This window comes from Sinocyclocheilus anshuiensis, unplaced genomic scaffold (genome assembly GCF_001515605.1).
Source record: "Sinocyclocheilus anshuiensis isolate Anshui unplaced genomic scaffold, SAMN03320099.WGS_v1.1 scaffold179, whole genome shotgun sequence".
Classification (NCBI taxonomy): domain Eukaryota; kingdom Metazoa; phylum Chordata; class Actinopteri; order Cypriniformes; family Cyprinidae; genus Sinocyclocheilus; species Sinocyclocheilus anshuiensis.
The window spans coordinates 908,616-925,090 of NW_015549577.1; the positions used below are offsets into that span (position 1 = coordinate 908,616).

General features: G+C 36.1%; 1 protein-coding gene across 12 annotated transcripts in view; it reads right to left on the reverse strand.

Annotated features, from left to right (window-relative positions):
• Positions 1 to 16,475, reverse strand: part of pcbp3 (poly(rC) binding protein 3) — a 73,229-nt gene that overhangs the window by 30,558 nt on the left and 26,196 nt on the right. For 10 of the 12 annotated variants that reach the window (XM_016445641.1, XM_016445638.1, XM_016445637.1 and 7 more), the window contains exons 2-4: positions 11,454 to 11,527; positions 11,239 to 11,348; positions 10,780 to 10,920 (exon numbers count right to left, since the gene is read on the reverse strand). The gene's annotated coding sequence lies outside the window, so the exon portion shown is untranslated. Of the gene's footprint in view, positions 1 to 175; positions 234 to 1,425; positions 1,498 to 10,779; positions 10,921 to 11,238; positions 11,349 to 11,453; positions 11,528 to 16,475 lie in introns of those variants that run through there. The other 2 variants (XM_016445633.1, XM_016445634.1) reach the window with 2 other exon arrangements.

The following is a 16,475-nucleotide window of genomic DNA, read 5'->3' on the forward strand; positions in this document are numbered from 1 at the left end:
GATTCCAATGGATGAATCTAGGGGAACATCATCCATAAAGACATCATAAGGTCAATTTTTCAGTTAACTGACAAAAAAGAATGCCATTTCTTATGACCAATCATAACTGACCAGGCCACAATGTTATATTAAAGCATATGTTAAAAATAACGTTTGAAAACATAAAAAGATTTACCTTCACAGAGCTCCTAACCAGTGGCCACCAATACTGATTTTCAGAAAGAACTGAAATTAAAAACCACAGAGGGAAAATGATTTCTCCAGCGATGTCTCGCTCAACCCCAACGGAACGGCACCATTTGATTGGTCCTTGTATGAGGTCATGTGGGTGAGGCGCTGGACACGTGATCCCTCACCGGATACAATGCACAAAAAATTGCCTAAATCCAAATTTCACTGCAGCAAGTCCCTTGTTTGTTGACACATTATCAATGCTTGGGCTGAGGTAAAGGTTTTTGAGGCTAGAGGAGTCCCAGTACGCTCAGTGAGCAGCCCCAGGGGTATTGGGGGCGGAATCAGCACCCAAGTCTCCAGCCGTCTGGGTATCTCCAGCGGACGACACGTCAACGAAGCTGTACCCACCACTGTACATGCCCATTCCTGCAGTCTGGTCTAGCCCAGGGTGCCTGGTCACCATCTGTAGACTCTTACATCAGTTACTTCTGTCATTACACTGAATTTGTCTGTTGTGACATTTAAGCTTCAACCTTCACATGCTTCTATGCCCCTTCTACCTATCCCTCACCCTACTCTGTCCCTGTTTTTCTGAGCTGAAAGACGTACAGCATGAAGAATAAAAACAGGAGAACAGACATGGCCTTAAAAACCAGGAGGTTTAAGCTGGGTGAGGGGTGGCTTTCGATCAACATCACAATATCTGACAGTCCTTGTGTCTACCAGCCATTTTAATCTGGCAGAGTGAGGAATTATGGGGAGCTCTGCCAGCTCAATCTGGATTACGAACCCCTGGTTAATTCGCTTCAGTTGACCAGCAGAATACGAATTAATCATGAATCACTGAGGTTAAAACCCTAGAATCATGACTAAATCATTTTTACTCAGGCAAATATTTCAATGCCTTTGATAGAGGCTTAAAAAGCCAAAATAAGCAATTTCAGATGTATAACACTTAAGGCACAGCATGTCAACAATTGAGAATGTAGGTATTCCTGTGCTTAAGATCAAACTAAGACATCAACTCGAAAGCGTCCAATTTTGAGACCAATCGAATGGGTGCTTCTTTAGTTTTCCACTGAGGTAAATTCAATCCAGTCACTGAAGGCAACAGAAACACTAATTCAGAGACAAATGTTCAAACAAACATTCACAAAGGGAAAGAAACTTCCAGTGATTCCTGTGAAGAAATGCAAAACAAAATCATAAACCCAAGATATATGTTCTTAGTAGCTTATCTAGCATCCTTACCAGTTAGAGGGAAGTTCTCGAGGTTGAGTAAGGACCAGAGATGGAAGACAGTAGGCACAATGAGAGGAACGTGAATGTACCTAGTCCTATAAGTAAACTCGAACAATGCCCCCAGCAAGGTCAAAAGGCAGGGTGGGGTGGGGAGGCACAGTTGAGTTGTTTGGGAACAGCAATGGATCCATCGTACACTCGTCAATTGAGCAAGCTAATAGGCCCTGACGAGCATGAAGGAGACAACAATCAGAGTTTGAAAGGCTAAAGGTCACCTGATCTCATAGAAAACACAATGAAAATTCTGTACAAAACATCAAATCAGTCTCTTGTTCTTCAAAGTACCATGTGTCTAACAGAGCTCTGCAGAAGCAATTCCTGGATTGATCTGTTTAACTTTGTCTGTAAGCCCTAATTGAGCCACAAGCCTGCAGGGTTTAATTAAGCAGCTCATTACTGACTGCATGACACGAGGGCTGCTGTATTGGCTGAGTGCCTTGCTTCGAGAGACCTGAAAAATCCATAAATCGCTGAGCGTAGAGGGAACGTGCAAATGCCTATGCCAGTAACCCATGATAGCGGCCTCTTATTTTATGCGCTCAAGCAAAATCTCTTTCCACTCAGATCCTCAAAAAGAGTTCTTCAGGACGTTCTTAGTGATAATGTGAGGTCCTTTTGACACTGGAAAGAAAGGTTCTTACCCTAATGTCTTAAAAATCTTGAGGTCAGCATGAGAATGGTTCTTCCTTTCTAAGAGAAAGTGGATGCTTAAGACTCATTGCCCTGGAGGTTTGGAGGAATTCTGTAGTTTAAGTGTATCCCTTGGCCATACCTTCACACACAGGCTGAGGATAAGTGGAAAATTCTGTTGCCTCAGGTCTCGGTCACACCGCTGCGGACTGGCTTTTGTCCCTGCTCTAAAAGCCTTTACGCCACCCCTCTCACCCAGGCCTAGCTAGAGTCGGTAATGGAAAATTTCGCCTGACCCTCCATTTGGTTGCAGTGAGAGCTTTCAATAATGGGACACCCCTGCAGCTAAAACCAATAGCTTTTGACATCAATTTCAAACGGAACATTCAGGATGGAACTGTCACCTTTATGCTGCATAAACAACCTTGTTAATTCACAGATGTAAAACATGCAAGGTCATGTAATGTACAAAACATAATACTTTGCATAAAGGAGAAATATACATGTGTGCTACATCACTGATATAGTGAATAACTGTTATTAAAAGAATAGTTCAACAAATAAAAAATTATTTCATCATTTACTCACTTTCAAGCTGTTGTAAACATGTGTGACTGACTTTCTTCTGTGGAACACAAAATGTAAAATTTTAAAGTATATTTGGAGATATTAAAAAGTATCCATTCACAAATTTTTATGTGTGTCTAAAGAGACCACTGATGTCCAACAGGCACCATATTTGTTTTGAGAACTAGGGCCAGATTTTCATAAATAAATTAACTTTGGTGTGTTTGTCATTTAGACCACTTTTATGATACTTTTATGGTGGTTTTATACCTATTCACTTTTGTTATGTGGAAAAAAAGTAGCAGGTTACTCTTCAAAAATTAAACTTGTGTGTACCACTGAAGAAAGTAAGACAAGAAAGCATGTCAAAGCAAGTACTTTAGAGTGACATTTGTGTGAATTAATGACGACATAATTTTTATGTTTGGGAAAACTATTCCTTTGAGGGACTCTTTCATTATTTCCTTAAACTCAAGCACAAAAACATCAAAGCCAGGCTTGGAGAGAGACATTTCTCAAACCCTTTTGTTTACGAATACTTCAAGGTATTTTTCCTATTATGTGGATATGAACGCAACATAAAATGCATTTGTGTATTTATGCAACTTCTCTTCCGACTTGTCCATGTGTCCCGTTCTTGCTCTGTCTCATGAGAGAAAGGTTTCTCATATTCCTATCAAGAATCACAAACCAAGCAATGCACAAAACAAACAGAAAGGAACGTGTTTTTGAATAGGTAATATTTTTGACCACACCGACTTTCATAGTATGGGTGAAAACAGTTGAAACATTCTTCAGAATATCTTCCTTTGTGTTCCACAGAAGTCAGTCAGTCAGTTAAACATCTTTGGAACAACAAGAGGGTGAGAAAATGATGAACATTTTCACTTCTGGGTGAATCTTTTTAACCCTGCTGAAATCTAACAACAAAGAGGAGATGACAACAGCTTCCCTATGTTATAAACATTTATTCTGTGTGTGTAAAGTTTTGAATTTAGCATAAAGACTTGCAAAGACGACATGCAAAGACGAAACCTTGAATCTATTGTGGATGCATAGCAAGAAATGCACAGAATGCAAGCTGCTCTCCAAAGGCAGTTTATTCAGAGACAAGCAGCAATAAGAATGAATGCAAATACATTCATATGTGCGTTGCATGGTGTTACTTCTGTTTGCTTTTTTACTGTATTTTTATTTTATATATAATGTAACAAAATATTTCTATTTCAAATAAATGCTGTTGTTTTTAACTTTCAGTTCATTGAAAAATATTAAAAGAAATATTAAAGCAACACAACTGTTTTCAACAGCTATAATAAAATATTTCTTAAGCACCAAATCAGCATATTAGATTGATTTCTGAAGGATCATGTGACACTGAAGACTGGAGTAATGATACTGAAAATTCAGCTTTGCCATCAAAGGAATAAATGACATTTAAAAATCTATATTAAAAAAAGAACATGCAAGAAACAGGATTAAGAGTGAAAAGGAAAAAAGAATGTGACAGATTTTGCTCTGTGTTACGGCACTTCTAAAAAGAATACAGAAAATAATTTCTGGGGAAACAGTTTTAGAAAGCTTTAATTTAAGAAGCAGGAGTAAATATTTTGACTGAAATTAATAATATAAATGCAAAAGCAGAAGTCAATCGCATAGAAGTGTAATGCAAAATTATAATTTGATGCAGAGATATTCAGCTATTGTGAATCAGAAGGAAACAGGCAGTGCATATTAATGTAGTCCATCCTCCACTAATGTCTGTTCAGGTCAGCTTGGCAGCACCCTACATGGCTCAGCCTTCCTTAAAGCAACGCTTCATGATCCTTCAAACAGCGCCAGTGATTCAAAGAGACCTCTTAGTCTTCTGGGGCTTTCCTTCCTTGCTGTCCTATGCTATATTTTCCTGCATGCACACTCTGATCCAGAATACAGAGGCTAAACACTACGGCTCATGTGGCCAGGCGCCGAGACCCAGTGACACAGGACTGAAGTGGCAGAGGAAGATGTCACAGCGACTCACTGATAAAGTTCTCCCAATGTTCTCTTGCCAAACTCTCTCTCCTCATAATCACTTCAGGCTACTCTTTAGAGCATGTATGACTCCTACTGTCTAAGCTGGCAATGTTAACACACAATATAGAAAAACAACTGGTGAGCCAAAGTCAAATATCTTTTATAACGGTCGGTCGGACATATAGTCTACATTGCTATCTGACAAAAAAGGACAATAAAATTGAGACTGCAATGCCAGCAAGTAATTGCAAAGGCCTGTAGAACAAGTCTAAATAAATCAGCATGCATTTATCAGTGTCTGGACATTTTTCTCAGGAGAGTTGTGAGTAAGATATCATCCACACTTTCTGTTGAGAAGGCAAGAATGATTTAAAAAAACCTCGGCACTCAGACAGAGTTTTAAGGAACAAGTTGTTGACTCTCAAATTTGTTTTTCTTTAATCTAGAAATGAGGTTGTCTGTTGCATGTTACAGATATTATGTGAAGACTAAGGTTGCAGATATTTGTTCAAAACATAAAAAAGGTAATTGTAAGCTAATTTAAGATAATAACCACAATGTGAAATATAAAGTCGCAATCACAAGAAAGACATAACTGCTAAAAGAATAGCAATTCTGAAAAATAAACTCACAACTGTGAGATATTAAGTCACAATTACAAGAAAAAACACAATAATGAGAAAAAGTTATAATTCCGAGATGTAAACTCATAATTGTGAAATATTAAGTCACAATTATGAGAAATAGTCACAAAAATTAGAAAAAGCTGCAATTTCAAGTTATAAACTCACAATTGTGAGATAAGTTGCAATTACAAGAAAAAAGTCAAAATAATGAGAAATAAAGTTGCAATTCTGATATATAAACTCTTAACTACGAAATATGAAGTCACAATTATGAGTAGTCACAATAATGAAAAATAAAGTTGTGATTCCAAGATAATATATTCAGAATTGTAAAATATGAGGTCGCAAAAACAAGAAACAGTCTTCATTTTGAAACCTCACTATATGAGATATTAAGTCACAATTATGAGGAAAAAGTCACAACTGCCTTTTCATTTTTTTTCCTCTTGAAGCATAAACAAGCTTGTTGTAGGGCAAATTATATCTGACAATGTATTGCTATGAAAAAGAGAGAAGTGTGAGATTATTAAAGAGTTGTTTTATTCTATTGGTCGCCCTGAATTGTTATTTTAAGTCATAACTTCTGTTCAAAACATTTAACAAAGCTTAATATATGATGCTTATGTACAGTACCCCGGGTTGGGAATCACTGAAATATAAGACTGCGAAAAAAACTGTGCGGTAATACCTGAAAACAAAAGAGAGAGAAAAAAAACTGAATGTAGTCATCTCACACTGCTGCTGTTAATAAATAGAGCTGTGTGTGCATATTTATGTATGCAATAACTGAATGTGTCAGGGAACACTGAAAAATATGCTTATATAAATAAGCTTGTGTAGTATGTATAGATGTATAAAATCAAAGACAAATGCCTGCCTTTGTTTTCTGGAGCACTGAGATGACAAACCTGTACTATGTTCATTTTACTTCTGTGGACAGAAAAAAAAAGTTATTTTGAAGAATGAAGAATGAAGAACAAACCATTTCAGAACCCATTAACTTCTATAGTTTTTTTGTCTATACTATGGAAGTCAATGGGAGCTGAAACTGTTTGGTTTCACTCTCAGAAAAAAAGGTACAAAAGCAATCACTGGGGCAGTGCCTTTTCAAGAGGTACACTTTGGTACCTAAATGGTCCATTTTGATACCTTGAAAATACATATTAGTAGCTAAAGTGTACATCCCTAAAACGTACAAAAGTGTTCCTTTTAAAAAGTACTGCACCAGTGACAGCTTTTGTACCTTTTTTTCTGAGAGTATACCAACATTCTTCAAAATATCTTCTTTTGTATTTCACAGAAGAAAAAGTCATACAGGTTTGGAACGACATGAAGGGGAGTAAATGATGACAGAATCCCTTTAATTCATTTTTATAATAATACTCTATATAAATAATAACATATGAATATTTATTATGTAAAATACACAATAAATATACAAAAAATATTTTAATGTAAAATGTAATCGCCTTCTTGAAGGCAGAACTAGCCCCAATCTCCTCCCTCCAGCTAAATGGTCTAGAGCCTTCACAACCGACAGGAGGCTTTTACAAGACCTCACAGCTCTGAAATAAATGACATAGTGCATTAAAAAATTATGGTGAGTGTCTACGCTGTATGAGAAAGAACTACAACAATCCGCAGAAATATTATACAAGGCTCATCTTGATTTTCAATTTCAGTTGGCTGGCTCATTTTTCTGTACAATAGGCTACATCTCAAGATCTTGTGTGCAGACGTCCAAACAAGCTTTAAATTCCAATGAGCTAAAAACTGGCAGCAATATGTTTGCATGGTGGTGCTTTTCACATAACAAATCTACAAAGCAGAATTCATATCAGAAAGCAATTTCAAGTTTAGGTAAATATTGCAAGAGGGCATCTGACAGTGACACAGGGCTTGACAATAAGGATGGCCGAATGGCCTGGGGTCAGAGTGAGAGAGATTCAAGGCAGCTGATTGGACTGACTGTCACTTGCCTGATCAGACCAGAGCTGTTTTGACATTTGTTGATCTTGATCTTGTAAATTATAAATCAATTGTCCATCATACACCATAGGTTATCAGCACAAATGTATTTTGTGTGTGTGTGTGTGTGTGTATATATATATATATATATATATATAATGTGTCTTTGTGAAATCATTTAAATAAAAAATAGATTCATTTTATTCATATGATTTTATACATATATATATATGTACTGTATATATACACATTTCTCAATGTAAATTTAATATGTAATACACACACACTAAATATAAATAAATATGCACACTAATTAAAATACATGAATTATAAAATATCAAATATATATTTTTCTGGCACATATAAAAATACATTGATAAAAAATAACTAATTTATTTATTTTTTTATTTTTTTTGAAGTGTCAGTTTGAAGTGTTCCCAATGTTACAAAATCTGAACCACCAGAAATCCTTACAGCTGAGCTCTGTAAGTACAGAAATAATCCTCGACCTCCAAGATGTAATATGATGTTTTTATGACCGGGCATGTTCATGCACAACCCCTCTGTGCTGCGTTGAGTCATGAATCACTAAAAAACATTAAAAGTGAGCTAGTGTAATGGCAATAATTAGGTCAATTTTCCATTCACATCATGAGCCAATTATAACATGCTTTAGATTTAAAATGACTGCAAAAAGACTTTTACAATGGAGTCACACTATAAAAATCATGTGCCAGAGGAGTCACTGCACTCCGCTCATGCAAATGCATTCTGTAACTAGTAAAACAGTCATTGCAGTGAGCCTGAATGTATCGATTTGCGATGATGTTTACATAAGTTGCATGCATGGTCATTGGCGTCATGCTCTGCATAAATTAAGAGAAGTTCAATTAGTTACGAAATCTCTAGATGTGCATGCATGAAAAAAAAAATCATCCAAGCTCCCACAAACAAACACAAGTGAATGTGCTCAAGCTACGTACTATGAATACATGAATACTAAAGAATGACAAATTAGAGTCAAGACCACACAACACACCAGATGGAGCTAGTCTGAAACAGGAGTGAAATAGTCTATCATAAGTCAGGCTTTGACTGCACTGGAAACATTAACTATGACAAACAGGGGACTCCAGTCCCTGCTGAACTGATAATGGTGGCACTGAGATGTTAATAAGAGTAATCTGCATGTGCCCTGCATTCACTCATCCCATAGTCACACATGGGCTTGCCTTTAATGTGTGCCCAGATGACAAGAAAATAATTTAAGCCAAAATACCCAAAAAGCCAAAAGCATGCAGCCGAGACAGGAAGCACTCCAGCATGTTAACTACACACAAGCCTCTTCATCTATCCTCCCCAGACAGTGTACAATTTTTATGTCTTTTGCGCCATGTTTCTTATATTTTTTTCCCCAAGCAACCTTGACTTTCACAGAGAAACTTCATAAAAAAGGAGACGCTTTGAGACAGAAGAACATTTTGCTGCTGTCACTGACTGAGAAACAAACAGAGTTTATGGACATGTGGAGAGCTTGCTGTGAAACATTTTATACTGTTCTGTAGGTTAATTCGCATGAAACCTGTCAAGGTCATATTTCACACCAAATCAAAACAAATAAATAAATAAATTACTCCAGTATTTAGTGTCACATGATCCTTCAAAAATCATTCTAATATCCTGATTTGGTGCTCAAGAAATACTCCTTATTATCAATGCTGAAAACAGTTCTGCTGCTTAATATTTTTAAAGGAAACCATGATATTGTTTGATGAACAGGAAGTACAGCATTTATTTGAAAAACAAATCTTTTGTAACGCTGTAAAACACTTTACTTTAGATCAATTAAATGTTTCCATGCTGAATACTAACCCAAAACTTATGAACAGTAGTGTATAAAAATATTTTGTCACCATTGAGAATGAACATAATCACTGTCACAATACAGAAATGAGATGTTGTGGGAAAATATGCTTAATTGCAGTATTATTTTACTTTGATAGAGAAAAAACTACTGTATTACAGTAGTGAATATTTAATGAGAATTACCATCTAGACACATTACGGCAGCTTACATATTATATAATTAAAAATTAATTTAATTAAAATTAATATTAATATATTCTTAATTGTAATATTATTTAGTATTAATTATTGTTTTAATTATCTAACTACATTAAAATGCTAAAAACAGAATCAAGACATAAAATGAAAACATATTTATTTTTTCCCTCAATAACTACTGAAGTTTCTAGAATCACAAAATTAATTGTGATAATTAATATACCTATATTAACATATATACCTATTTCCCAGTTTTTGTTAATAATATAGTTAAATGTAATATATAATTGAAGCCCCCCTACATAGCATAATATTAACAGAACTATATTACACTATGTAGGGGGGCATCAGGTCAAAAAAGGTTGAGAACCTCTGCATTATGGTAATGAGAATTCGGTGAGAAACTTGTGTTTAATTTAATAACTTAATTAGTTCCGTTTAATGTCACAATCAAAAAGATCCCTGTGATTTTGGGGTGAAAAGTGATCTACACCTTATCTCTGCGTAGTACATACAATAACTGTGTTATCATGAAAGGACATATGAATAGATTCGTTCACATGACGTGTCAGTGCTGGTTAAAATGGCTCTGCTTTGAGTGCCTGTCTACCAACCAATCCAAAGCATTTCTCAGCATCTAAGCGAAGCCTGTCAGGGTGAGCTCGCCATTACATCGTGACAAAGCGTCGGCATCCCCTTTCGCCACCAACATGAGCCAACGTGTGGCACAAGCTCTCGAAGGTTCATGCAAATTATTTTTAATGCACTATTCCGCAGTCCCTGCACTGATCGCCCTTGAGCAAAAGCTGCCAATGTGGCAAAACTGCTCGCAATGACAAAGGACAAAAACTCCCTTGAGAGTTCCCTCTGAGGTAAGTTCCCTCTTGTCTGAGACAAGTCGGTGGGAAGGAAATAACTTTGACGCAACATCATGCGCAGGGAGACGGCGGAAACCTCTGGACCTACTCATGGCGACAGATGCAAACACGCATCCGCAATTAATATTCATTATGATAGTTAGCCTAGTTTCTACGCCATTCGCTCAGTCAGAATCAACCAGGCCCTGAACTGCAAGCACAGTCAGCGAGAAAGTCTCACGTCACACCGGCTAAATATATCTCAGTCAGAATTTCCCATACTACTGCAAATGACTCTCTCCTTCAGAAACATGCTCATAACATTCAATGGGGAAAAAATCAATCCATACGCTGTGCACTTTGAATTCAGCACAGAAATGAACCCACGCGCTTCAAGGCCTACAACACTCAGCGAAAGCTCCCAGCCGAATGGATGTTGATTCATCATCCCATTTCCCATAATGGCATTTCCTGCTCAAAAATGGACCGTGGGCCTGAGAAGAACCTGCAAGAACCAGTTCAGCAAGATTAGAAGGATTACAAGGGGTACTAAAGAAAAAGGGCACGGTACTCACCAGAGTTGCAGAAAGTTGTGGATCTCAGGACATAAATGGAGAGATTGGACAGATGAAGAGGGGAAGAGAGCGCAGCTGTGTCGCTGTGCGGATCAGTTCATCAGCCTTTAGACTTCTTTCCAGGTTGATAACCGGCCCATTCTGCAGGCAAAAGGGCAAATCAAAACAACACACTGTGTCGTCATGTCAGTTTATGCCACGTTTGTCAGTCACGCGAGGCTGCCATACGTTACACCTTCACCACATCTCTGTGTAGCGAAAGGGGGTTTGCCTCAAGAGCACGGGTGAAATCACACAAGCCATATGTGTGCTGATTTACTTATCTCATGGTTAACTGAATCTTTCATCAGGAGCAAAAAAAAAGAGGCCAAAAACATCGGCTTCTATTTAATGTCAAACATTTCTGTGAATTTTTAACCAAAAAATGTGTTTTGAGATTTATAAAATGGTGTCACTAACCAGAGAGGGATCCCAGAAGTCTCTTGGGTTTTCTCTTCCAGGTCATGTGACCACGTGCTGCCACACTTCCAGAAGACTTGAGAGAGTTCTGTCTGTCCAGTGTACCTCACCTTTTAAAAAGATGTAGAGGTGTGAGGAAACATTCAAAAATCAATGTATTTGCCGATTTCATTACAATTGAATGAAATCGATGCATTACCTGAGCAACTCCTTACCGTTTCTTTTGTACAGGAGGTTTATTTTTTAATTTGTATTTAAAGGTTTTCTTCTGCTCTTCCAAACCAAGATTCTGCAAGAAAGACAGGGAAAAATATTTGCATATTATTTTAAGTAATAACTAAATGTTGTTCAGTTCCATTCAATTGTGTCTTTAACAATACATATTTGACTTATTAAAATAAATATATTTTAAAAATATTTCTGGTAAAATATTATTTAAAAATATAATACATTGTAAACAGTGTCACATGTTATGTGAACTTTACATTGGTTTGAGCAGATGTTATCTTTGTCATGCCCTTGGGTGACTCAAAAAACAAGAGGGGCTTTATTTGGACATATTTCAGATTTAATTTTCTACGAGAAATGTTTCAAATCAAATATGCAGAAATTGGTATATTAAATTGAATACAAACAAATAAAAAATATTGTTTAGTATTATAATAATGCTTATATTATTGTATAATAGCATAGCCTGATCTTGAAGTTAATACTGTAATTTATAGAAATAAGTCCATACATTATAACACAAGTTACAGGAGCTCAAAAGGCAATACATAACAGGAATGGTCTGTATTGATTGTTCCAGATTTTCATTCTATGTCTCACATAGAAAATTGCATAATATGAGCTTGCAGAAAAGTTTAGATTTTTTGATACATATTATTGTAATTATGACCATCTCTTACATCAGTGACTGCACTGCCAAATCCAGTCTTCAACTCTAAGCAATGAGAAATTCCTTCAAAAAGACAAAGAGACGTTTATCAGTAAATGAACGTCTGTCTGTGTGAAAAGTACTCCCTCTAATGGTCATCTTTTGCATTGTTTGACAAGACTGTGATGAATGTGTTCTCTGGCTCGGTGTGACATAGTAGAGTTTATCAAATATCTATTAAAAAACTGAAAGCTCAGACTTAATTTTGATCGGATGAGCTGCCTTCAAACTGCGGTAAAATGTCATAAACGCACATTCTATATTAATTTAGCATTTTAATACATTAATCAGAGTTTCTGTCTTATTACCACAGGATCAAACAACAGTATAACTAGTAAGATATATTCGGCCTGACAAGCCATGGCAGAGAAGGAAAGCCATTAAAATATCCCCTAAACAGTATATCAAAAATGCTGAACCTTGACCTGTCTCAGTGTACTGAAAAACAATCTGCAGTACTTAGGAAATACTGCCATCTACTGGCAAAATCAACTACTGACACCTCCTGTCAATCATTTTCCAGTTTGATGACCATTCTGGAAAAAAGGGGACATGAGGACGTCTCCACATGTAATGTGTTGGCAGAAGAAAATTGCCAAGTCTGGACTCAGCTGGTCCGAAAACCAATTTAGCCAATTTATTTAGGGGCTTCAAGCGGATACACATAAAACACTTCGGCCTTCAGCCTGCGAGCGATTGTGCAAACCAGAAGTTAATCAGTTCCTCTAAAGGCGCTTACAATCTGATCTCCTGTTTGACATGGAGCCACTTCACAGGGTCCCTGAGATTAAATTCTATAATGATGTAGACGAAATTCAGCACAAGGGCTCGACACACAAATCACACTGTATTAATGTTTAATGATCTTTAAAAGCTTACATTCCTTTTTTTTCTCAGGGTCCCGCATCCCAGCATTTACAGATTATCACCTGACCCCTACTCAAGGACTGTCCCAATGCGATGGCAAGCACACATCAGTGAGATTAAAGATCTCTGTTGTGATGGCAGTTACAGTGCTCAAAAGATCCATAAAACCATCTCGGGTTACGCATGTAACCATGGTTCCCCGAGAGGAAACTCAACACTGCACCCCCTAAGAGGCTGCATTCCCCAATGTGCCCCCTAGGGGGCGCAGCGTTGAGTCCCTAGAAGGGGAACGTCTTGGGTTACATATGTAACCTTGGTTCCCCGAGAGGGAACGAGACACTGCACCCCCTAGAGGGCACATTGGTGAATGCAGCCTCCTAGGGGGCGCAGCGTTGAGTTCCCTAGAAGGGGAAACATAAGTTATCTCCTTATGACAACACAGCCCAGAGAGCCAACCATATTCACACTAGGCACGTGCACTAGTCCTCACCATCATCCAGGTACATATTTAACAAGACCGCTGGACTCCTTTGTTAAATATTTTGCACGGTGACTGAAGCAGAAATGATATCAAAAGAAACACATATGGCATACGTGTGTTTACATTTGCTTTTCCTAGCAGCGATATTTCCTATGAACTGTCTTTATAATATATTTACAATTTTTCCAATGCTGTAGCAGTCACTCAAATCTTTTTTTCTACCATCAATGAAATATTAATAAGATCTAAACTATTTATATTGTGAGCATTAATAATGAATTACAGCCCTTTCAACATTGTGCTTCAAAACGTAATATCAAGCCTGAGAGGAAAGCAGATATTTTTCCATTTTCATTCAGCCGGGGGCTTATAAATTAAGAGGGTCCATGCTTTGCAACATATTGTAAAAGCACCTAATGCATTAATCAAATAAGTAAATTTTTGTGGGCGCTCAGTAGGCAATAAAGCCAGAGCAGCACAAAACAGCGCTATTGAAATGTGTTTAAGCGTTTCATTACTTTCATTTACTAATAAATAAATGAATCAACTTGGAGACACTTCACTGGCTGTAAAATTGTAGAATCAAATGACATTTTCATGGAGACGTTAAAAGGCAGAAGATCTCCACAGGACCCTTAACTCTGTCATGGAAAGAGTCAGCTCACTTCTGCCGGTGTGCAATTTCATTAACACTTACATGCAGGCAGTCATTGATTTGCAAAGGAATCTCTCTGAAATGCAGGTCTAATCAATCAAACTTCTCCATTTATTTCAGCCGGGGCTGTCGCTTGAATTCACAGGTCCTTGGATGAAATTTTTATGGGTGGGCCAAAGGAGGTTTATAATACCTGGAGAAAGCTTTCCGTTAGCTTTCCCATTTATCTCAATGACAGATGTTTGGCTGGTGCAAGACCCCCTGGAAGTATGCAATGAATGGCCGTCAATGGAAAAATATGTAGATACAGCATCTACTAATATAATAACCATTTTAATTATGTGTGATTATATTGTTAGTTGGGTATTATTATTTGCATTGTTTTACCCCACCAGTTGAGAAGTACTAAACTATAACATTTAGCAGTGGTTCTCAAATGGTTCTGCTAAATTTCTGTAAAATTCAACATTAAATATTTAATTAAACATATTATTATTATTATTGAAGAATCTAAATAATATATAATAAAAATATTAATATAAATTATATAAATATGTATATATAAATTGTTTTAAAGATATACACTTAATACAAATATTTTAATATTTTGTACAATTCAACATTAAATATATTATGATGATGATGATGATGATAAAGAAACATCTAAATAATATATAATATAATTATCAATATACTGTAAATAATAAATATATCTGTATAGTTTGATTTTTAAGATATAAACAAAAAATATTTTATTTGTACAATTTAACTAATTTACCATTTTTATTATTATTATTATTATGAGGATTATATATATATATATATATATATAATACAATGATCAATATAAATAATTTAAATATATATCAATTGTATATATCAATTAAATATATATCAATCGATTTAAGATAAATATAAATTTGTACATTAAATATTTAATTAAATATAGTATGAAGAAGTTACATATTTACATAAGGTACACTTTTTATATTAACATAATAAAAACATATTTTTTTTTTTATAAAAAAAATTACATTTTATAAAATGTATATTATTCTTATATTTCCCTGCTCTCTGTGACACAGGCAAAACAGACCTTTGGCCCATTTTTGGATCTCGACCCACAAATGGAGAAATACTGCTGTATAAGGCCTTAACGGATCCCCCTTGTCATAGCTTTCCCCCCAGATGACAGACCTGATTTAAAATAAAATAAAATAAGAAGAGAACATAAAATCCACACAGAGTCAAACAGGAAGAAAAATAGACAGTAAATAAGATGTTATTTTGATATATTACTGTATCAATTTCAATCACAGTATTTAGCTGACACAAAGCAACTTCTCAGTTGAACAATCACTTTTTTGTGATACCGGGACTATACATCAAGTGTAAATTTTCCCAGAAATATTACAATTGGTGCTAACTGTATGCCACCATGCAATGAAGAAAACACTGATGAAAGCGGTTTTTTTGACCAGCAATGAAAATAATGTGGGCGTGATATGTGTGACAGTTTGCTTTCTCATGACAAGATGCTTTGAAAGTCAGTTTGAAAAGTTGAGCAAGGTTTAACAGCGAGCTGCAGTTTCAGCAGCCCGAGCTCAGCTAATGGAGTCGACCAAGTGCGGAGGGATTACACAGGAACAAAACAAGTCAAGAAGCAGTAAGCATAATGTTAGGAGAACTGCTTATGTGTAGAAACAGTCTGACAGGGCTGTGAGAGGCTGTCACTTACACACAAACACCTAGCAAAGGAGCTTATCGAGGAACCTTTAAAAGCATTTCATCAACACCAGCTTGTACGACTTTGCCACCTCTTCTCATTCTATGCAATACAAACCTGTTCAAAATGCAGATATTATTGTATAATCATGCCTTGAGTCACAAATATAGAATACAATACCGCTACTGTTCACACAAATGACTTTCTAGGTATCATAACTGTAAGATTCAGTAAACAAAAGACTTACTGTATGGGTAAATGACAAATAATGGCACCTCAAATGTATTCATACTGGTTTAATTACTGAGACACAGATAATAAATTGAACTTTTTTTTTTATTTAAATACTCTAAATATGCCAAGTGGTCTAACATTCAAGAAAAAAGTACAGTATTCAAATATTTTTCTTACTGTACATATTGAATACAAAGTCAACATATTCATCTTACTCAACATTTTCAAAAATGTTTTCAAACATATTGTTCAATGTTATTATTAGTAGTGTAACAAAGTTCGTAGTCACGGGAAGAAGGAGGCGGGAACCGGCGAACATTTAAATAAAACTTTAATA